Source organism: Pipistrellus hanaki, assembly GCF_964339955.1.
Source record: "Pipistrellus hanaki genome assembly, chromosome: 11".
NCBI classification, from domain to species: domain Eukaryota; kingdom Metazoa; phylum Chordata; class Mammalia; order Chiroptera; family Vespertilionidae; genus Pipistrellus; species Pipistrellus hanaki.
Genome location: NC_140513.1, coordinates 34,742,645 through 34,765,238, shown reverse-complemented (window position 1 = coordinate 34,765,238; position 22,594 = coordinate 34,742,645). Strand labels below are relative to the sequence as shown.

The window sequence follows — 22,594 nt, the reverse complement described above, 5'->3', positions numbered from 1 at the left end:
GAAAAGATGTCCTGCTTGGTTCTGGCTAGGCCAGGCCAAAGGCTTTAGCCCCCTGAGCCAGTCACTTGCACAAGAATAGGCTATGAATTCACACAGAACCACAGTGGGGATCGATCGGGTGGGGGCAAACAGTGCAAGGTTTTTGCTGTCACCCAGGGATGGTGCAGTGATGCTGAACCTGTCAAGGGCAGAGAGAGACTGAGTTTGTCCTTAAACTCAGTGAGAAGGTAGTGGTTATTTGGCTATAGTTGATGCAGGGAGGAACAAGGATGCTTCAAACGTTTCTGGCATAAAGAACTGAGTGGGACAGAATGGTAAAACTATTTGTGGTGTTAGAGAGCACTGGAGGAGGAGCAGGTTGGCAAGAGGTGGGGGAGGGAGATCATTCCATTTGGACATGTTTGCTTCTGAGACACCCAAGTGGAATCAAGGTGAAGACAACTGGTGGAAATACATGTTTGAGAGCTGTTGCATAAAAATAATCATGCCCATACAAAGAGATGACTCAAATTGGAGTGTCAGATGAGAAGAGAAAGAGGCTGGCCCCAGAGAGTGAGAGTGTTGTGTTTGGAAGAGGAGAAGCTGGTTAAGGCTACTTGGAAGGCAAATGTGCATGCAGGAGAGGGAGGACATTTTTTGCCTGACTTGAGATGGGAGAGAGTTGAACATATCCTGATGCTGCTGGGAAGTTTCTGGTAGAGAGGGTAAGACTCAAGATTTGGGGGTGAGAAATAAACAATAGGTCTAGGTTTCAGAGAAGGTGAAAGTGGATGGATTCCAGAATTCAGATGGGGGAATGGGTCTTTGGTGGAAAGAGGGAGAGAAAGGATAAGTAAAAAGGTCTTATCTCTGGGGACCAGAATTTCAAGGTCTTCTCTTTTCTCTGAAGGAGCAGACAAAAAACATCTGCTGAGTTTGGTGTGTGTGAGTGAAGTCAAATGTTTTGCCAGCCAATATTTGTGAAACATTTTCTAGTGCCAAACATTGTGGTAGGCACCTTGGAAAGTATTACAAATGATGTGTATTGCCGCTAGACTTGGCCCTTGTGATATATTTGGTCCTGGTTCCTGACTGCAGAGCTGCTAAAAGCCTTGGAATTTCCTGAGTGACAGGAATATCTTTTGTTATTCATAGAGGAGCTCCTTTCCACACCTGAGTTTATGCTAATGAGGTGACTTAGGTGTGGGGGCCCCTAGGTAACCTGAGGATGGGCTGGCAAGTTTTTCTTACCCGAACGGGGATAATGGGCACTCATTTGCAGTTGACATCGAAAGGGGACAGCCTTCTTTGACTGTGTTAACTCTAGGTAGTTAGTGACAGGGTTGAATTGGATGATTGGTGTCAGAAGTGTTGTAAAAACAGCTCAGCTCTATACACCTGAGGTAGCCTCTCACCATCTTTTCTACAGTTATTTCCCACTTCTGACCTTGCACTTGAAGACTAATGGCAGTCATGCTCAACTGAGAGCTTATCCCTCTGATGTACAGCAAAGCCCCTTGGGGGGGCGGGGGGGCGGGGGGGGGGGGGGAGACTCCCGGAAGGGAAGGGCATTTCCAAACCCTCTCCTCGCCACACAAGTGCAGTTCCAGGGTCTCAGTGTTGGCTATACGTGAGTTTTTAAAATTCCTGCCATTCAGGCTAAGTTCCAGACCAATTCTGTGTCTCTGGTAGGGGCACCCAGGTATTGGCATTTTTTGAGAGCTCTTTGATAGTTTCCATGTGCAGCCAAGGTTAGGAACCATTTGTCTGGGGGTGAGGAGGGCAGGGGTGGGGGTGGGTCAAAGCCACTCTCTGCCCTAAGGAGCCCTAGCCTGTTAGGTGCAGTTTACGATATTTGCCAATTGTGTATGAACATGAGATTAAAATGACTGTGCATCAAATATTTGGCATCCAAAGCATGATGTGAATATTGAGATAAAGTTTAAGACCTTGTATTTGTAATTGTTTAAGTATTTAAGAAAGAAATCAATAAAAGTGACTGCCAGATGTGCCTCCTCAGTCCTGTGTCCTGCAGTGTGTGTGTAATTTCCTGGGGTGGAGGGGGAGGAGGTGGTAATTCCTGGCCCAGGTGTTAAGCATATTGTGAAGTTTTACGATTTAAGAGGTACAGGGTATCATTGACTTAGTTTAGTTTTATAAGTAGAAAGGCTTTCAATCAGAGCATCGCTCACCTGGCATTGGATGTTCCTGCATTCTCCTTTCTAATGAACTGGGATTAGTAAGTAATGGACTGCTTCCTGAGTGGGCTGCAGCAGTACCGAGGTTTTGATTCTTTCCCAGCCCTCCCCCTTAAGCCAGGTGAGCTTTGGGGATGTATGTCATGACATGAGAGTTGCTGCTCCAGGTGGTAGGAACTGTCTAGCCCTTTGAAATGCTCTGGGGAGGGCGCATGGCCATCTTTGGTACCGCCCAGAGCACCCCTGGCCCGCTTGTGGGAGGTGCCCAGGGGTAGCTGGATTCATAGGTGTCAGCATCTTTCTTTAATAAAAGAGAGCGTTTCCATATTTGCTTCCTGTTTCCAATGTTTGCTGTGCCTATCAGCAGTCACAGATACTTTGGAGAGAAGGAACACTTCAGGATAACTGTGAAGCTCTCACAATGAGAGGGAGAGAGTCACTGCTTTTTTTTTTTTTTTTTTTTTAATTGTACTACAGAAAGGCTGATTGGAAATGTTTTCATGGTAATGTGAACACGTTGCCAAGAAATATGGTGCAATTGTGATTTACCAAAACTTAGTGAGGAGTATCAATGAGTTTTGAACCCGTTTGCAAGGACAGGTGATTGAAACCTACCATCTGAATTTTACCAAAAGCCTTTGTGTAATTGGTAGACAGACTGAAAACTAAGTATCCAGATTCAGATAGTAGAAGGAAGAGGGCTCCAGTGTATTCCTGTCACCCAGCCAGCCGTTGGAACAAAACGCTAGACACACTGAGCTTGGAAGAGGCCTTCAAAGTGCGGTGGCTCCAAGTAACTACTAAAGAGTTTTCAAAAAATAATGAAGAATATTTAATATACTTTTCTTACAAATAGTAAGTGTGTAGTGAGCAAGAAGTTTTGTTCCATAAGTGATTAAGCTAATTAAGGGTATTTCCTCTTCCCCTCCTCTTTTTTGTTTTGTAATGCACATATCTAATATAGTTGTACAAATGTTCATTAGTACATATAATATTTAAAGAAATATACATGTATGGCGGGTACTTTCTTAAAGCTTAAACTCTTAGAGTGCGTACTAAAATTTTTGCAAACTTATCATTAAAAACTTTCGGCCAGAGTACCCTCAGTAGATACATTATAGATGTGAAAATTTGAGAACTTGGTTTCCTCATAAACTTTACTCTAAAAATTGACTCTTGTCTATTATATACTCGTGTACTTCACTTAGTGGAAAATAAAGTTGCTACTAGAGTAAAAATAAGTGCGCAAGCCTGGCTGGTGTGGCCCAGTGCTTGAGCGTTGACCTACGAACCAGGAGGTTGAGGTTTGATTCCCAGTCAGGGCATGCCTGGGTTGTGGCCTTGATCCCAGTAGGGGCATGCAAGAAGCAGCTGATCATAATTCTCTCTCATCATTGATGTTTCTATCTCTCCCTCTTTCTTCCTCTCTGAAATAAATAAAAATGTGTTTCAATATTAGTGCTCAAACTCTGAAAAGTAATGAATACTCTGTGTGTGTGTGTTTGTATTTGGTTTCTTTTGAAATGTATGTTAAAGTTCCTCTAAACAAGCCACTTGAAACATGGAAGTTCCAGAGATCATGTGGTCAGTCCTTTGTTCCTGGACAGGTAAATCAATGCTTTAAGTCTAAGTCACAGATCATGTGGTTTCTCAGTCTGTTACCCACGAGCCACCTCGGCGCTGCTGTCCGTGATCCAGCCCACGGCACTTGGGGCCTTTTGGGCGAACAGGTTGGTCAGGGCTGCAGTCCTCTGGGCACACCTCAGGCCAGCTCTGCCTGGGAGCTCTGATTGCATCTCCTATAAAAGGTTCTCTAGAGGCACACGTGTCATCATTCCAGTGATAAGAGTCGCCTGACATGGGGCTGGAGACAAATAAACGTGCCTTTCCTGGAATCAGCAGCTGGACCCAGGCATGCACCTAGGACACCACTGCAAGCTACTGGGCTTGCCAGACTTCTTTGTTCCTTTGAAGTAAGTTCAGGATGTGCCTCCAGAATGTCCCTAACCCATCCACATACCGTGTTTCCCCGAAAATAAGACATCCTCTGAAAATAAGACCTACTTACAGGTTTCCTTCTGAATGAAATATAAGGCATCCCCCCCCCCGAAAATAAGGCCCCCCTAGGCTAAACATGAGAGATTTGGTCCACTGATTCTGAGAGAAATGGAGTCACAAGAAATTCACCAGGAAATTCAGGAATTGGATTGTTATGATGATGTTCCAGAATATGATGACATGATTGTCATTGAATAAATGAGTAAATTCTTGATACTGTAGGATTTAGAGTTTGTCTGGTTTGTGTTGACAACTACCGTACTACCGTACCGTATACAGGTAACAAATTTCCTTTATTTTCATTTAACAATAAATGTGTACGGTATTCTTCTTCATGGAAAAATAAGACATCCATCCCCTGAAAATAAGACCTAGCGCATCTTTGGGAGCAAAAATTAATATAAGACACTGTCTTATTTTCGGGGAAACAGGGTAGATGGAGCACCCTGATCTTATCTTCCTTCATTCTTTTCTCACATCTGTTAAGCTAATCCAAGTCATCAAACTCACTAGGAAGATCCAGTTGTAACACTCCTGCTGATTAAACTAAAGTTCTGGTTTACAGAGAAAATGCCTGAGGCGCAGGTACAGCAGTAGATGCATCTGGAGTGTGGCTGTCCCAGGAATGTGATCCTGTTTGGGCTCTTAGCCGCCCCAGCCCTCCGGGCATATATGAAACCCTGCGTGTATCTTGCTGGTTATGCTGAACTATTTTACAAGTACATTATAGACAATCTAACAGTGTTGTTTTGATTGTCTTTTCTCAAAGAACCTTTGAATTCCCTGAAAGTAGGAGACATGGTTGTAAAAATACAGGATTTTAAAATACGAGTACAAAGTGATTGCCTTCAACATAAACACCTTGCTTGGTATCCAAAGACATTTCTGACCATTCTGAGGATTGTCCTCTGTGCCAAATTGGACCCATTAGGAAGGGGACCAGCGTTTGATGGTGGGTGTGATTTTGGAACACGGAGAAAGTCCGCCTTACAGGACAGATTGATCATGCTCAGTCATACGGTTTTTTTGGAAGGGGTTAAAAATAAAGTGTAATATATATACATATCTATCTATCTATATCTATATCTATCTATCTATCTATCTATCTATATATATATATATATATATATATATATAGAGAGAGAGAGAGAGAGAGAGAGAAAGAAAGAATATAACTTCAAGATTTCATGTTTGACTCAGATTTTTTTTTTTTTTTGGTTACATTGACCACAAAGGAATGTAGGATTTCTTGTCTGAAGTTCTTTGGGTGGCCCACCCAACAAACCCCTCCCCCTTTAAAAAAAAAAAAAAGAATTTGGTTGAGGCAATGCAGTACAGTGTGAAGGGACATATTCTGACAGAGTGAAGTTCCAGGCTCTGGCTAGCTTCAGCCTTTCACTCATTGTTGACCCTCAGAAGAGACATTTATACCCCTGGGCCCAGCTTCCTCTTGAGTTAGGAGGAGAGAAGAACTTGGGACTAGATGAAGTTTTCCCTTACGTTCTGGTAATATACTCTAAAATATTTTCTCTTTCTTTACAACCACATTTCTGTTAATATTGGATCAGAGTCCATCCCACCCCCACAACCTCGTCACAGCCCCAGAGCTGGTGTTTCTAACAGGACTAGGTGCCCTCCAAAGTTCCTTTCTGCTCTACAGTGGATGCTTTGTTCCAAAAATAACTAACTATACTGACTAAGCCTCTAATTTCTCCCAGAAGGCTCAGCAAATACCCATTTTGTGGATTCCTTGATATTGGGAGATATGTTATTTATGACTGTTTTAACCCCAAAACCTAGATTCAATATGACTGTTTTGTACAATAGATGCTTGGTGTGGAATTAAATTGGGTATATACAGGTATTTGTTAGTAAACTTGAAATAGAGTTTATGATTTAGGGTGTCTGAAAAAGTTACATTTAGACATGAATTAAATATATGAACAAAGTCCAGATAAGAAAAAATATAAATAATAATGAATCCGTTGGTTAGAGCACTGTCCTGATATACCAAGGTTGTGGGTTCAATCCCTGGTCAGGGCACATACAAGAACCAATCAATGAATGCATAACATTTTTTAAAAGACTGGTTTTTATTCATTTTCAGAGAGAGATGAAGAGAGAGGGACAGAGAGATAGAAACACCAATGAGAAACATTATCAATTGGCTGCCTCTTGCATGCCCCCTTCTGGGAGATCAAGCCCTCAACCTGGGCATTTGCCCTCACGGGGAATTGAACCAAAATCTCTGGTTCAGCCACTGAGTCACAGTGGCCAGGCTCCATGTTTCTTTCTCTTTCTCCCTGTCTTTCCTCTCTTCTCTAAAATAAATCCTATCTAATAAAAGAGTAATATGCAAATTGACTGTACCTCTGCTATGCCCACAAGCCACACCCACAAGCCAATCAGGATCAAATATGCAAATAAACCCGACCAAGATGGCTGAGGCTACAGAGAGCAAGGAGGGAGGCTTCGGTTTCCCAGGCGATGGAAGAAGCCAAACTTTCCACCTGCCTTTGCTGGCTGAGGCTTCCGCTTAAGGCTACAGAGTTTCAATTATAGAAGATAAATAAATCCCAACAGAAATGGCTGCAGCCACCTAGTGAGCAGAAGGCTTGGTCTGCTCCAGGCTACAAAGTTTTAATTGTAGAAGATAAATAAACCCCAGATACCAGGGCCTCCGCTTGGGTCACCAGGGGGCGTGGCCAACCTGCAAACCACAACAGGCCCCTTGCCCAGGCCACCCCAAGCCCTAAGGGAACCCCCACCCAGATCTGGGACACCTTTCAAGGCAAATCAGCTGGCCCCCACCCATGCACCAGGCCTCTATCCTATCTAATAAAAGAGTAATATGCAGATTGACCATCACTCCAACACACAAGATGGCTTCCCCCATGTGGTCAAAGGCCCATGTAGACACAAGATGGTCAGCAGGGGAGGGCAGTTGGGAGGGACCAGGCCTGCAAGGGAGAGCAGTTGGGGGGGACCAGACCTGCAGGGGAGGGCAGTTAGGGGTGACCAGGCCTGCAGGGCAGGGCAGTTAGGGGCAAATAGGCTGGCAGGGAAGTGGTTAGGGGGTGATCAGGCTGGCAGGGGAGTGGTTAGGGGGTGATCAGGCTGGCAGGCAGAAGTGGTTAGGGGCAATCAGGAAGGCAGGCAGGTGAGCAGTTGGGACCCAGCAGTCCCGAATTGTGAGAGGGATGTCCTACTGCCTGGTGGGATTGGGCCTAAACATGCAGTCGGACATCCCTCAAGGGGTCCCAGATTGGAGAGGGTGCAGGCTGGGCTGAGAGACAACACCCCCTTCCCCCTTCCCACGCGCCCCCCCCCCCCCCCCCCGCCGTGCATGAATTCATGCACTGGGCCTCTAGTCAATAATAATAAGGAATAAATTGCTAATGTTCCTTTGGACTCCTTATGTGACAAATACAGTGTAACTACATTACACATTTTATTTTTTATAAAAACAGTGGTATGTATGATCCCTACTCCAATTGCAACTCCTAAATTAATTAATTAACTTTTCAACCAGTAAAGAAGCTGAAGCTTGGAGAGAGGTCTGAGTTTGTGGATGTGGGGCCAGTTTTTTGCCTGGGCAATCTGGCTCCAGAGCTGAAATCATTGCTACTAAACCCTCCTTTCTCTTACACGTAAGCATTCTCAAGAGAAAATATTGAGCCACTGGTAAAAACAACACAGAATGAAACTTCAGCGATGTGCCATTTTACTGTTGCAATATTGATGAAAATAATTATACAAGTATATGCATATGTAGTTTGTAATTAAGGTAATTATACACTAAATGTAGAGAAAATGGTACTCAACATTATTGGTGGCAGTATAAGAATAGTACATTTGGAAGGCAGTCAAGAGCCTAGAAGTTTAGAGGTTTTGATCCAAGAATCCCTTTCCTGGGAATTCCAAGGAAATCCTTTAAAAAGACAAAAGAAAACAAAGCTAAAAGTATTCAGAACTCAATTGGGGGGGAGGGGAAAGGAGACCAGGCCTGCGAGGGAGGGCAGTTAGAAAGTGTATATAAAATGCTTGGCAAAATACGCTTATGGCAATATAATTTGGAAATACCCTTAATATCCGACCATGAGGCACAAACTAATTGTGACCAAAAAAAAAAAAAAAAAAAAAAAAATGACATTTTGATATTGATTAAATGGAAAAGGGAAAATAGAAAACCGAATCCCTGCTGCTGTTATACCTGAGCACAAATGTAAGTCAGCAGTGTCCCTGGGTAGATATCAGCAGGGCACGTGGAAATGATGTGGGGCTGTAAGTGGCTTTTCGTTTGTTTGGAAATAATCTTTAAGGCGTTGCAAACATTTAACTGGAGCTTACGTTGGAACATTGGGGCCATTTTATTTCAATGTGCAATTTAAAAGAATTCCTAAAGTGGAAATTAAAAATGCACACAGTACGGAACTGTTTGAATAAATACCTGCTCCCTCCACCACCAAATAAAAAGGTCACTAGATAGTTTTGGGTGTGTGCTTCTCAGATTTTTCCAGGGCACATTTACAGTTGGCTTGGAGGCTTGTTCTGTTCTGTACAGATGGAAATACCGCTCATCTCTGAATGCCGTTTCATCACAAGAACCTTTTTTTCATGTCATGACACAGAGAATTCCTTCATTCTTGGCTTTGGCAGTTATTTTAAATTCAGCAAGTATGCGTAAGTGTAATTTAGATAAGATGAAAATGACGAAGTTTGCCACTCAAGTGACGCTTCTTAAGGGATACATTCAGAGCTCAGATCACAAATGGTTCTCTGAGAGTTGAAGTGGTTGCTGTGATGTATTTTAGGGTTGAAGCCTTCAGGAGAGTGTCATATTTATACCCTCAGAAAAATTTAGAAGGTGCTGAGGCTCCTTGAAAGGTTACGAGGTAGGGTGAGGTATAATTCAAAGGTGTTAATAACCGGACCCAGTGTTGTTCTTGGCCAGAAAGTGAGACTGCTCTGTTCCCTCTGCCCCCTGGAGAGTCAGTCCTGGGTTGAACTCCACCTACTTCTTTCCTGCTGGTAAACTGGAGCAAATGACCATTTTCAAAGCAGCTAAAGCCTCAGTTTCTCAGCTTCTCTACTAAGTGAGAATGAAAGTGTCTACTCACGGGGTTGTATGAATTAAAGAGAAAATGTATATAAAATGCTTGGCAAAATACATGCTAACTACTAATATTCACAATTTCCTTAATTTTAAGATAACTTTTATTATAACAGCATCATCAATTTATTTATTTATTTATTTATTTATTTATTTATTTATTTATATATTTTATTAATTTTGTACAGAGAGGAAGGGAGAGAGATAGAGAGCCAGAAACATCGATGAGAGAGAGTCATCGGGTCAGTTACTTCTTGCACACCCCCTACTGGGGATATGCCCGCAACTAAGGTACATGCCCTTGACCAGAATCGAACCCGGGTCCCTTCAGTCCCCAAGCCGACGCTCCATCCACCAAGCCAAACCGGTCTCGGCCAGCATCATCAATTTAAAATATATATAAATATTATTGATTTCAGAGAGGAAGAGAGAGACAGAAACATCAGGGTGAGAATCATTGTTTGGCTGCCTTCTGCATGCCCCCCAATCGGGGATTGAGCCTGCAACCTGGGCATGTGCCCCGACTGGGGATCAAACCATGACCTCCTGGCTCATAGATCAATACTCAATCATTGAGCCACACTGGCTGGGCTAAACCATCAATTTAATATCATCTTTAAGAAAATAGAAAAAAGAAACACAACATAGTAATGAGCACATAGTGCACCAATGCATTAAACACTTATTTATCAATTTTAAAAATGTCAATGTAAGAAAAAATTACATTCTTCAATGTGGGGAGGAAGAAATATTCTTCAACCCTTCTGGGGTCTTTCTTGCTGGGCTAATAATTAAACAGGACAGATTAACAAGAGAAAATGAACAAATTTAATTACATATGTATATAGGGGAAACCCAGACACATGAGAGAGTTAGAGACCCCAAGTTCATAAGAGGTTCAAAGACAGGGAAAATGTGATTATGGCATTCTGAGCTAAGGATGAGGTGGGGCATTTTGGAGTTGTAGGGAGGAGGAAGAGGAGCAAATGGTCAGCAATTACTTTTTTAAAAAAATTTAATAAATCTTTATTGTTCAGATTATTACAATTGTTTCTCCCCCCCCCCCCCCAGTTCCCCTCCACCTGGTTCCCACTCCACCCTCTGCCCTTACCTCCCCCACAATGTCCTTATCCATAGGTGTAGGATGTTTGTCCAATCTCTTCTCATACCCCCCACATCCCTTTGCCCCTGAGAACTATCAATTTCCTCCCATTCTATGAGCCTGATTCTATTATATTCACCAGTTTATTCTGTTCCTTAAATTTGTAATTCGCTTGATCTTTAGATTCACTTGCTGAGGGGTATGTATTTATTGTTCACAATTTTTATCTTTACTTTTTTCTTCTTCTTCCCCTTCTTAAAGAATACCTTTCAGCATTTCATATAATACTGGTTTGGTGGTGATGAACTCTTTCTTATCTGTGAAGCTCTTTATCTGCCAGCAATTACTTGTTGGCCCTGCCCTCTATATAGCTATAAAATGTTATCTCTGGTGATAACTCTTAGTAAGGGTGAGTCCCTTAACTGAAATTCTTTTTTTTTTTTTTTTAAATATATTTTATTGATTTTGTACAGAGAGGAAGGGAGAGAGATAGAGAGTTAGAAACATCGATGAGAGAGAGTCATCGATCAGCTGCCTCTTGCACACCCCCTACTGGGGATATGCCCGCAACCAAGGTACATGCCCTTGACCAGAATCGAACCTGGGACCCTTTAGTCCCCAAGCCGACGCTCTATCCATTGAGCTAAACCGGTCCCGGCTGAAATTCTTTAAAAGAGAGGTCCCTGTGGCTTCTCCATTGCCTTCAGCACAAAATGACATTCCAAAGTAGCACTCCGTGGGGAGGCCTGTTCTGAGCTCCTCACACATTTGTGGAAATACAGTCTGATTAGTATTTTGTCTTGAGCAGGACTTCATATCCTCCTCCACTCTCCTGACACGGTCCAGGCAGCACTCTCCACATCAATGTTTTTCTCTCTCTCTCTGGCTCTCCTCCTCCCTTCCACTCCAATGGAAAAATTTCCTCAGGTGACAACAAAATAATAAAGCCTCTTCTAAGTAACTTTGATTGTCTAACTATACTTACCAACGCTGAAGGTGTCTAGCAGAGTTGTAAGCCAGCTGCATCTTTTTAAAAGCATAACTAGAGGATTAAGAAAAAGAAAAACCCTCGAGGACAAAACTGTGTCTCTGATGGAGTCAGGGAAAATTCTGGAGCGCTAAGAACATTCACAGTGCTGTGCAACTGTCCCCGCTATCCATTTCCAGAACTTATCATTCTAATCAGAAACTCATTACACTCTTTAAACCCATTAAAGGATAACGTCCCCTCCCCAGCTCCCGGTAACCTCGATTACACTATCTGTTTCTATGAATTCAGGGGGTGAATACCCAGAATCGCACAGTATTTGTGTTTTTGTAATTGGCCTATTTCACTTGGCATAATGCCTTCAGTTATCCATGTTGTAGCATGAATCAGGGTTTTATTCCTTTTTAAGGATGAATAGTATGTGTACGCCATACTTAATTCTGATATTTCAGTCCAATTATGGCATTCTTTGACTTTCAAGGGAGTCCATAAAACTTGCATGGATATATCCATATGTATTTCTAGCACTGAATGTTATTTTAAATAGAAGTTGGATGAAGAATACTGAGAAAGCACTGGCACTAATGATAGTGGGATTAGTGTGTCTTCCTCCATCTCCCCCCCACCCCCCCCCAAAAAAAAACACACAAATATTAAGTTTCAAGGAGATAGCTGGGACCGGTTTAGCTCAATGGATAGAGCGTAGGCTTGGGGACTGAAGGGACCGAGGTTCGATTCCGGTCAAGGGCATGTACCTTGGTTGCAGGCATATCCCCAGTAGGGGGTGTGCAAGAGGCAACTGATCGATGACTCTCTCTCATCGATGTTTCTAACTCTCTATCTCTCTCCCTTCCTCTCTGTACAAAATCAATAAAATAGTTTAAAAAAAAAAAGTTTCAAGGAGATATAACCATAGAATCCTGTTTGAATTGAGCTGCTCTAGCCTTGCATTTCCTCATTTCCATCTGTGCTTTGGTACTGAGCCAGAACCAGTGTCTTCTTCAAGCCCTGCTCCTCCAGCCCCTCTCTGATGACACAGACAACACGAGGGGCAAAGAGAGGTCCTGGGAAGGAGAGGCCCTCACAAGTTTACTGGAATGCATGTGTCTGGTCCTGCTGGTGCCTCCACACCAATGCATTATCTCTAAGTTCTTAGGAAAATGAGTAACTCAAGTCGGTTATTGGGTCTTCTTTCACCCTTTCATGCGATCACTGGATATTTGAAGAATGAAGAAAGGGCATTGGTCTTTAGTTTCAAACATTCAAAGTGTGTGTGTGTGTGTGTGTGTGTGTGTGTGTAAGGTGTGGACAAGGAAAAGGCAATCAGAGGATAAGCAACAAATCAAGTCTAGTCTATGTGGTTTCTGTGTCCTTACTCTTTACCTTGCACTGACAAAGGATTTCCAGAATAGTGTCTTGGTCCTTCCCACTTTCCTCTTTCTGGGGATGTCTGAGCATTTTCATTATTTCTGAACAATGTTTCATTTTATGAAAGAGGAGGCATCCTAGGAGAGGACATAGTCCTGCATTTGCCTCTGCACAGAACTTTTTTTACAGCCTCCCAGGCTGTTTCTCAGATGAGCTCTTTATTATAGGTGAGCATTTTAATAATTTTTTTTATTTATAGAAGTGATTTATTTGAAGAAATATTCAACATGTAACAACTACACAAAGTCTTAATTTCCACGTAAGTGGTGAATTTTTTATTTTTTTTTGTAAAAAATATATTTTATTGATTTTATACAGAGAGGAAGGGAGAGAGATAGAGAGTTAGAAACATCGATGAGAGAGAGTCATCGATCAGCTGCTCCTGCACACCCCCCACTGGGGATATGCCCGCAACCAAGGTACGTGCCCTTGACCGGAATCGAACCCTGGACCCCTCAGTCCCCAAGCCGACGCTCTATCCATTGAGCCAAACCGGTCCCGGCATAAGTGGTGAATTTTATATAATGCATAATAAAAGCTTAAAATTCAGAATGTACAAAGTACTGCACAATTTGGTCACTAAGTCATTAGTTGTTAAGCAAACCTTACAGAATCGTTTCATGTAAACCAAGACCACACACATCATGTACAACACATTTGTACTGACAGATATCAGCATGTTAAAAATACAGCTTCAGTGCACACTTTGGGGATGCTCTGCTTTCTTTTCTGAAATCTTGCCCTTGTCTCCCCAGTGCTTAGAAATATATTCACTGTTGTGGTTCATGGTATTGAGAAACAGACTTAGTGCTACAATACAATGGAAAAGGAGGTCTTCGGGTTATGGAACATGAGTGGCAAACATTATCTGTAATTATCTTACTCATCTTCCTCTTGTTTTTAAAATTGCCTTTGCTACACATCACAATCTCATTTCCCTTTCAGACTTCCTTTACTTCAAGCTTCCACTTTCTAAGCTAGCACAGAAAGTAGTGAATGCATTGCTTTCCTATTTCCTACCCCGTTTAAGAATAGGGTCAATTGTAATTGAGGAAGTCTTCTTGGGTCCTTTCTTTTCCTCTGGATGGACTTATAGCCTTCCACCCTTTGGTGTATTTTTGTTGTTCTTTATTGACTTTAGAGAAGAGAGAGGAAGAGAGAAAGGAGGGCAGAGAAAGATCAATTTGTTGTTCTACTTATTTATGTATTCATTGGCTGCTTCTTGTATGTGCCCTGACCAGGGATTGAACCCGTGACCTTGGTATATCTTGGTGATGCTCTAACTAACTGAGCTACTTGGCCAGGGCAACTGGGGTATATTTTGTATTTCATCTTTCCTGCCAAGTCTGTAGGCGGAAATGGTAGGTTTCAATTTCTTTCCCAGGCTGTCAGCTACTTATGTCTCTGGTTATTCCTCCAGGGGAGAAAAACCACCAGAACAGAAAGAAATGAGTACTATTTCCAGCAATGAATGAAATATGAAAGTTAATTACTCAACATTTTGTCCCAAAGTAGTGTAATAAGTAAGTGAAAAAAAGTTATCTGCACCTTTTCATGCCATTAATTCAGACATGGAGAACCACTCCCCCCACCCTCTTTCTTTCTTGTGCGGGTGACCACACAGGTGAAACCTAGTTTAACTTAATTTCATCTAACTTAAAATTAGGTACAGGGTATTAAGAAACATAAAATTAACTTTAATATTAACTCAGTAGTATATTAAGATGTTTAGCATATTCCTATGTAAGCAGTATAAAAATTATTAGTGCAGTATTAAAATGATCTTTAAAGTGTACAATGCATATTCTCTAATACAGCAGTAATGTCTAACACAATGTAGCCATCAAGAAAAATGGAGTCCCATCAAAAGAATCAAATATAAAGACATTTGTACTGCTTCAATTTTAGAAATTTAAAAAGGTAAAAATGGTCACCTCTAGGACTGTGCTGTTCAATCCTGAAGCCACTAGTCACATGTAGCTATTGAACACTTGAAATGTATTATAGCTAGCCCAACTCAGGAAATGAATTCTAGGTTGAAATAGTTTACCCTCTGAATTTTAAGTTCAATTTTGAACTCGTTGGCATTCCAAAGAGAGGATATATGTTAAATTTTGTTCTATTTCATTAAGCTATTTAAATATAGTTTTCAATGTTGCTGTTAAGAAGTCTAATTCCATTTGAAGTTTTTGTTCTTTTGGATTTATTAGCATCATCTCTTAGAAGCTTATAGGATCTTCTTTTTCTGGGTGTTCTGGAATATCACTGGATATTTTCTTGGTTAAGACTTTTTAATCGATTGTGATGGACACCAGTAGGGCTCTTTCAAATCTGATAAAACATGTGTTCTTTATATCCATTAATTCTTTCTTTGATGAATTTTTTCCTCTTTGTTTGCTTCTTTCGCTGTAATTTGAATATTAGATCTTCTGTATTAATCCTATAATTTCCATTTATTTGCCTTTTTGCTCTTCTTTCTTGGAGCTTTAGCATCTTTAATTTCTAATTTTTCAATAGGGTGTTTTCATTTCAGTTATCATATTTTTGATCTCTAAAAACTCATTTTTTGTTATCTTTCTTTTTCATAGTCTTTTTTTTAATATTTTATTGGATTTTACAGAGAGTAAGGAAGAGGGATATAGAGTTCGGAACATCAATGAGAGAGAAACATCGATCAGCTGCCTCCTGCACACCCCCCACTGGGGATGTGCCTGCAACCAAGGTACATGCCCCTCACCGAAATCGAACCTGGGACCCCTCAGTCTGCAGGTCGACGCTCTATCCACTGAGCCAAATTGGCCAGGGTTTTTTTTTTTTTTAATATTTATTTATTTTGTTCAGAGAGGAAGGGAGAGAGATAGAGAGTTAGAAACATCGATGAGAGAGAATCATCGATCAGCTGCCTCTTGCATACCCCCTACTGGGGATATGCCCGCAACCACCGTACATGCCCTTGACTGGAATCGAACCCGGGACCCTTCAGTCCCCAAGCCAACGCTCTATCCATTGAGCCAAACCGGTCTCGGCTCTTTTTCATAGTCTTTTGTTCTATTTTCATGGCTGTAATACTTTCTCTTTATGTCTCTGAAGATAATAGAGGATTTGGTTGTTGAAACTTTTCAACTCTTTTCTTGATCCTAATTTTTTTATGTAATAAGATATTTAATGGGTTCAAATTCCTCCCCTTGTAGTTTATATGCTCCTTTATAATATGACTTAGCTTCCTTTCCTATCTAGTACCTTGTTTCCTTTTGAATTGTGACTGGTCTAGTGGCTTTCTCTAATAGAATATGACAGAGGACTTGTGCAGGCGTTGGAGCTGCTGTTTGTTTTCTTGGAATGCTGCCCGGAGACTGTCTTGTAAAAGATCTGGTCTAGTCTACCGGAGGATGAGGGGCATCCTAGCTGACATCCAGTAGCAGGTGTAGGCGAGCCATATTGAACCCTCCAATCTAGACAGTCCTCCACTTGCATGCAGCTGCCTAGGTGAGCCCAAGTGAAAACAGAAGTACTGCCCAACCAACTCTAAAAGGAGTGAGAGGTAGCCCTGGCTGGTGTGGTTCAGTCGGTTGAACATCATTCCATGCACCAAAAGGTTGCCTGTTTGATTCCTAGTCAGGGCACATGCCTGGGTACCAGGGTTGCAATTGGAATACATATGTACTGAGAAATAAGTTGTCATTAAGGATTGTGGTTGATTGCATAGAAATAGTTAACCGATACCCTTCCTACTTTTATGTGTGTGTATTTTTCTGTTTGTTTCCATCTCTTTTGGGTCATGAACTATTATTCTTGGATATTTGGAATTTCTCTATTTTCTGAGGCATAACCCTGGAAAGGAGAGGCCTGCCTGCCAATATTCCGGGACAAGTAAGTTTTACTTAGTTCCTCAGTTTTTAGGTCTTCCTCTAGCTGTGCCTTTTGCCCTCCAGGTCAGATGTCCTCTGTTTTACATTTTTCCAGTCTTCTCCTGGGCCCAGGAAGGGTATTTAATTGGCTTTAATAAATAAGGGAAGGACCTGGGAGTTTTCACTGCCTCTAAAATAGAATTTTTGACCAGTTATTAGTTTTTAACTCCACTTAACCACTGCTTCCAGAGGAATTGTGCTGCCAACTTTAGAGCCTTCGGAGGAGGGCGGTGATTGTTGTTGGAGAGGAGGGGGTGGAAGCTATAATTTGGGTTTGTACTTCTGTGCTGTAAATTGTAAAGCTTTCCCTGCTTTAGGATTTGGCTTTATGAGGTTGCCAAGCCAGTGACCATTCACCCTTCTAGCTTTCAAAATGTTGATGTGACTTCCTTGATTATATTATTTGTGTTTGAGGAGCTTGGGCTTTTTTTTTTTTTTTTTTTTTTTTTTTTAATCACTTATCATTTCATCTTGAAACAGATCACACGCTCTAAATAGGCTACTCGTTGCTGCAAGTGTAGAGAACCAGAAACAACTCTTCTCTGGCATTCAAAGGGAGAGAGGATAAATGTTTAAGTTTTAGCAGAGGAACATGGAAAGAGACTTGATTCATTCAACAATTATCTGTGCCACATCCTGTGCCTGGCTCTGGCATTGAGGGTCTGAAGAAGGAAGACCTGGTTTGGGCCATCCTCTCCCTTCACCACACCATCTGGCTTTGGCTGTAATACCTTATTTCACGTAGAGAGCCCCCTTTTTGTGCTGGTTACAGAAGACTCCCTATTGCCAATATGTCCTTGGCTGGAGCCCAAGAAAACTCTGGAATGAATTTGGGGAGATAATGGCCTAAACTGTGAAGCCTGGTATGTTTAACCATGGCGCTAAGTTATGAGGAACCCAGGGGCTTCTCTTGGCCAGTCTGGACGGGCCGGCATGGGGTTTCAGTTTTGTCTCAATGGGAGACCTCAGAAATGCCGGGCAGTTCACCACAAGGAGTCACAACGGGCAGCACACACTATCCTCCTGACATGGCAACCCAGTGGATGGGAACAGAGACCAAGTGCCCCCAGACAAGGTGAGGCCACGGAGGCCCAGGTGGAGAGAACACCAACTTGAATGGCAAGGGATTGTTTTGGTGTCTTAGCTGCTTCCTGCTCTTTCCCTTCACCTGTTTTGGGTGGCATTGGGGCACCCTTACTTGAGTCAGGATCCTCTGAGGTATTTGTGTGGCTTTGGCATCAAGCACAGTAGTGGGTATTTTGCTCCAGTCACAGCAGCCTCTGGGCCACAGAACAATAGTCCTTGGAGAGTCGGTGAAATTGAGCCCTGGAAGAGTATTCAGTGGAACTAAAGGCCAACTGACCTAACTTAGACCAAGCTTCCTGCTGCATCAGGGCAATGGGTCATGGACCCTGATGTATCCATCCAACTTTGTCTATGCATACCCATGCAGACACACAGATGTGTGTGTGTGTATACATGTGTGTGCATGCCTATGTGCTTTTTAAAGAAAGAATACTTCTACTACTTTAAAAAATGGTAATTAGGCAATAGGTGGAAAAATAAATTCCTCACTTCAGGTTCTGAATATGTTATGTCATACTAACATATAACAAAAAAATAATTATTCCCTTCTGCCTTTGCCTTCTTTTTATTAGTAAAAAGGGAATTATGAAAAATATAGCCTGAGCCACACATGTAGCTCATTTCTTTAAACATTTCTTTCATTTTCTTCTCTATATAGTGATATTTTTCTAAATTAACTTAAACTAGTAAGTGTGTGATTAATATCATCTTTTAGAATTGGTTCATTTTAAAATATAGGGACATGTACTAGTTATGTAGTAGATTTTAATTTTGAAAACCTCTATAGCTTTCTTTTTTTATTTTTTTATTTTTTTATTTTTTTTTATATTGTAAGGTCTTCTAATGTTTACCTATTCCAAGCTGAAATCTAGATTTGATAATCAGGGGTTTTTGAACTTCTCTTACACATATCTCATATGTTTATCTCTGTGAAAACAATCCTGTACTGACTTGTACTGTTTTCCTCTGCTTTGTTTTTTCTGTCTGATCCTCACCATTTTGAGCTGCTGAAGCCGGGAGGTGGTAAAATAAAATTAGAGAGAGGCCTTTCCCTTGGAGCAGCAATTCAAAACATCCCCATGCCCAGTTAATGTGATGTAAAATATATAACCCCTTTCTTTCCACACCCATCTTTCCCATTGCTCTGTGCCCCTAATATGGTTTATGAATATTGATGGGAAAGACGGTATTTACATTATTAAGACTAATGCTCACCCTAGCCAGTTTGGCTTGGTGCCATGGTCGGCAAATTGCGGCTCCCAAGCCACATGCAGCTCTTTGGCCCCTTGAGTATGGCTCTTCCATAAAATACCATGGCCTAGGCAAGTCTATTTTGAAGAAGTGGCATTAGAAGAAGTTTAAGTTTAAAAAATTTGGCTCTCAAAACAAATTTCATTTGTTGTCTGTTGATATTTGGCTATGTTGATTAATGAGTTTGCCGACCACTGGCTAGTGGATAGAGCTCTGGCCTGCAGATTGAAGGGTCCTGGGTTCCTTTCCGGTCAAGGGCATGTACCTAGATTTCAGGCTCTATCCCCGACCCTGGTTGGGGCACGTTTGGGAGGCAACCAATCGATGTGTCTCTCTCACATCAGTGTTTCTTTCTCTCTGTTTCTCCGCCTCCCTCCCACTCTCTCTAAAAAAACCAAAAAAACAAAACAAACAAAAAGACACAATGGAAAAATATTCTTGGTGAGGGTTAACAACAACAAAAAAAAAGACTGATGTTCTTCAGCGCTAAGCCATGGAGTATAATGTGCTTGTTGTATGCATATAATACATATAACAAATCTTAGTTACTCTCATAGTCATAACTAGAATTTACTAAAATAGAAAGTAACACCTTAGCCATTCAAACCATGAAATTTTAAGATCAGGAAAAGACTAGATTTCTTTGGAGTCAATAGTTATCTCCCCAACCCCCTTCATTTGCTTTGTTTCCAATGGAATTATTACAAATTCACCCCCAAACTCTGCCAGCTGTTTATCTCCATCAGTTTCATCTTGCAGATACTGCTCCTAGGGCCTTCTGACCTGCTCCAGCCTTCTTGTCTGGTGGCCTGCTACATGGCTTTTACTATCTTCCTGGGATTTTCTTCCCTTCTTCTTATGGTAGATGCCCTTTCTGATTCTAATATTTTTCCCCTTTCTTGATTTATACTTTTTGGATGGAGCTCATCCTCCAGAATCTTCCTCTGAAAGGATGCATAAAGTGAAATATTTTGAGACCTTACTTGTCTTAAAGTGTTTTTATTTAACCCTTAACTTATTTAGTAGTTATATGGTTCTAAGAATTCTTATCTGACATTCAAATTGCCTTTAGCACTTTGACGGCATTGCTCCATTATCTGGTTTCTGTGGTTGATTTTTATGAAACATGAAGACATTTTTCTGCTTCAAATCCTTTTCATGTGGTTTATTTCTCCCCACCCCCTTCTGGAAACCTAATTGAGCCACACCAGCCCAGGTTTTTTCTCATCTATCTGAGAATATTATTAGTTTTTCCTATGCACAATCTGTTTCCTTTGAACATTTTTAAGGAATTCCTAATGTAAACAACATATTTAAGTCTCAACCTTGTTGGATTCCCTAGTAAATAGATTTCTGTATTGGCTTGACTGCCTAAATTCTTGGGGCTGATAGCTGAAAATAGGGAATGAGATTTCAATAGTCATTGTCTTTGTCCTTGGGTTCGCTTAGTTCCACTGTTTCCTGATTGGGAACCCTGCTTTCCTTTATGCCTGCTGTGCCCCAGCCTGGAGAACCTCTGCAGAAGCTAAATGTTGGGTCTCTGTCAGGTTTTATGGCAGACACCCAGTTCTGTAAACAGCTGCCAGTCAATACTCTTAAACACACACACACACACACACACACACAGCACAGCACAAAACACAAAAAAACAAAAACAAAAACACACCACACACACAACACTCCCGATCCCCACTGGTATCTGCGCCAACATTTCCCTGAACCTTTTGAAGATCCTGTTGCATAAACAGAACTGGTTCTTTCTTTCCTTACTGTTAAGCCTGAGATTCTTGGGTCTCTTTAATCAGTTGCCTTTCATCCACCTGCTTCTCAGATTTTACTTGCTGCCTCTTCTCTCACTTTTCCGAAGTCATTTTGTCTGTCCTCCCACTCCAGTGAGCACTCAACTACATCCTAATACTGACTGATTGGAGCTTGTCACTTTACATTAGAACACTTCTAGTGACCATAGTTACCTCAGATGCATTTGGATTAACTTTCCTTGTTACTAGCATTATAAAAAAGCAGAGTTTACTTTCAGTATTTATAGAACTTAGTACTCTTGGGCTGCTTGATTTTAATTTCAAAAAGCCACAAATTAAGAACCGTTGCCTTAGGTACTGGTTTCCCTTCTCTTCTTTGTTTGGTGGAATTATTTTCTTATGGCCCAAACCGGTTTGGCTCAGTGGATAGAGCATCGGCCTGGGGACTGAAGGGTCGTTCGATTCCGGTCAAGGGCATGTACCTTGGTTGCGGGCACATCCCCAGTAGGGAGTGTGCAGGAGGCAGCTGATCGATGTTTCTCTCTCATAGATGTTTCTAACTATCTAACCCTCTCCCTCTCCTTCTCCCTTCCTCTCTGTAAAAAATCAATAAATATTTATTTAAAAAAATTATTTTCTTCTGCCATTTCTTCTTAGGTTGTGTTTTTCTACTTAAAAAACACTCATGACAGGATTCACAGGAGGTCTCTCTCAGGAGAGGCATAGGTATTCTAGGGAAGGATTTTCGTCAGGACACTCACTATGATAGTTGCCAAGTCCTAAAGTAGACTGTTGGTGAGGAAGACTTGGTGTGAAAGACTTACTTTCAGAATTCATGAGCTTTTGTATTTAGAGTGGTTCTTATTCTTCAGTCATTGGCTTCGTCGACTATTCTCACCCCATATTCTTCAAGGAACTATGTCCTTTTATGAAATCAATGTGAGAGAGAAATATCAATCAGTTGCCTCTTGCACACACCCTGACCAGGGATTGAGCCCTCAATCTGGTAATGTGCCCTCAATGGGAATCGAACCGGGGACCTTTCAATGCATGGGATGACACTTAACCGAGCCACATGACACTTAACCGAGCCACACCAGCCAGGGCCAATTATCATACTTACAATTCCAGACTTCTATTGGTTCTTCTTTAAAATTTCTGTCTTTTTATTGAAATACTCAACTTGGTTAAATATTATTCTCATACTTTCTTTTAGTTTTTTTTTGTGTTTTTTTTTTTCCTCTGAACATATTTATAATAACCAACTTAAAGTCTTTCATCTCCAACCTCTGGGCTTCCTCAGGGGCAGGTTTTATTACTGCTTCTTTCTTGTGTTTCCAGAGTTTGTTTGTTTCTTTCTTCCTTTTTTTCTTTCTTTTTTTTTTTTTTTTTAATATGTTTTTGTTGATTTCAAAGAGGAAGGGAGAAGGAAAGATAGAAACATCAATGATGAGATTGAATTTTTAAAAATATATATATATTTTATTGATTTTTTTTACAGAGAGGAAGGGAGATAGATAGAGAGCCAGAAATGTCGATGAGAGAGAAACATCGACCAGCCGCCTCCTGTACACCCCCTACAGGGGATGTGCCTGCAACCAACGTACATGCCCTTGACCGGAATTGGACCTGGGACCTTTCAGTCCGCAGACCGACACTCTACCACTGAGCCAAACCGGTTTCGGCGAGAGAGAATTATTGATTGACTGTCTCCTGCACTCCC

The 22,594-nt window shown here is 41.4% G+C and overlaps 1 protein-coding gene across 2 annotated transcripts in view; it reads left to right on the top strand.

The window, feature by feature from the left end:
- The window catches only part of GCNT1 (glucosaminyl (N-acetyl) transferase 1), a 35,501-nt gene that overhangs the window by 5,454 nt on the left and 7,453 nt on the right, over positions 1–22,594 (top strand). The gene's annotated exons all lie outside the window — the stretch shown is intronic.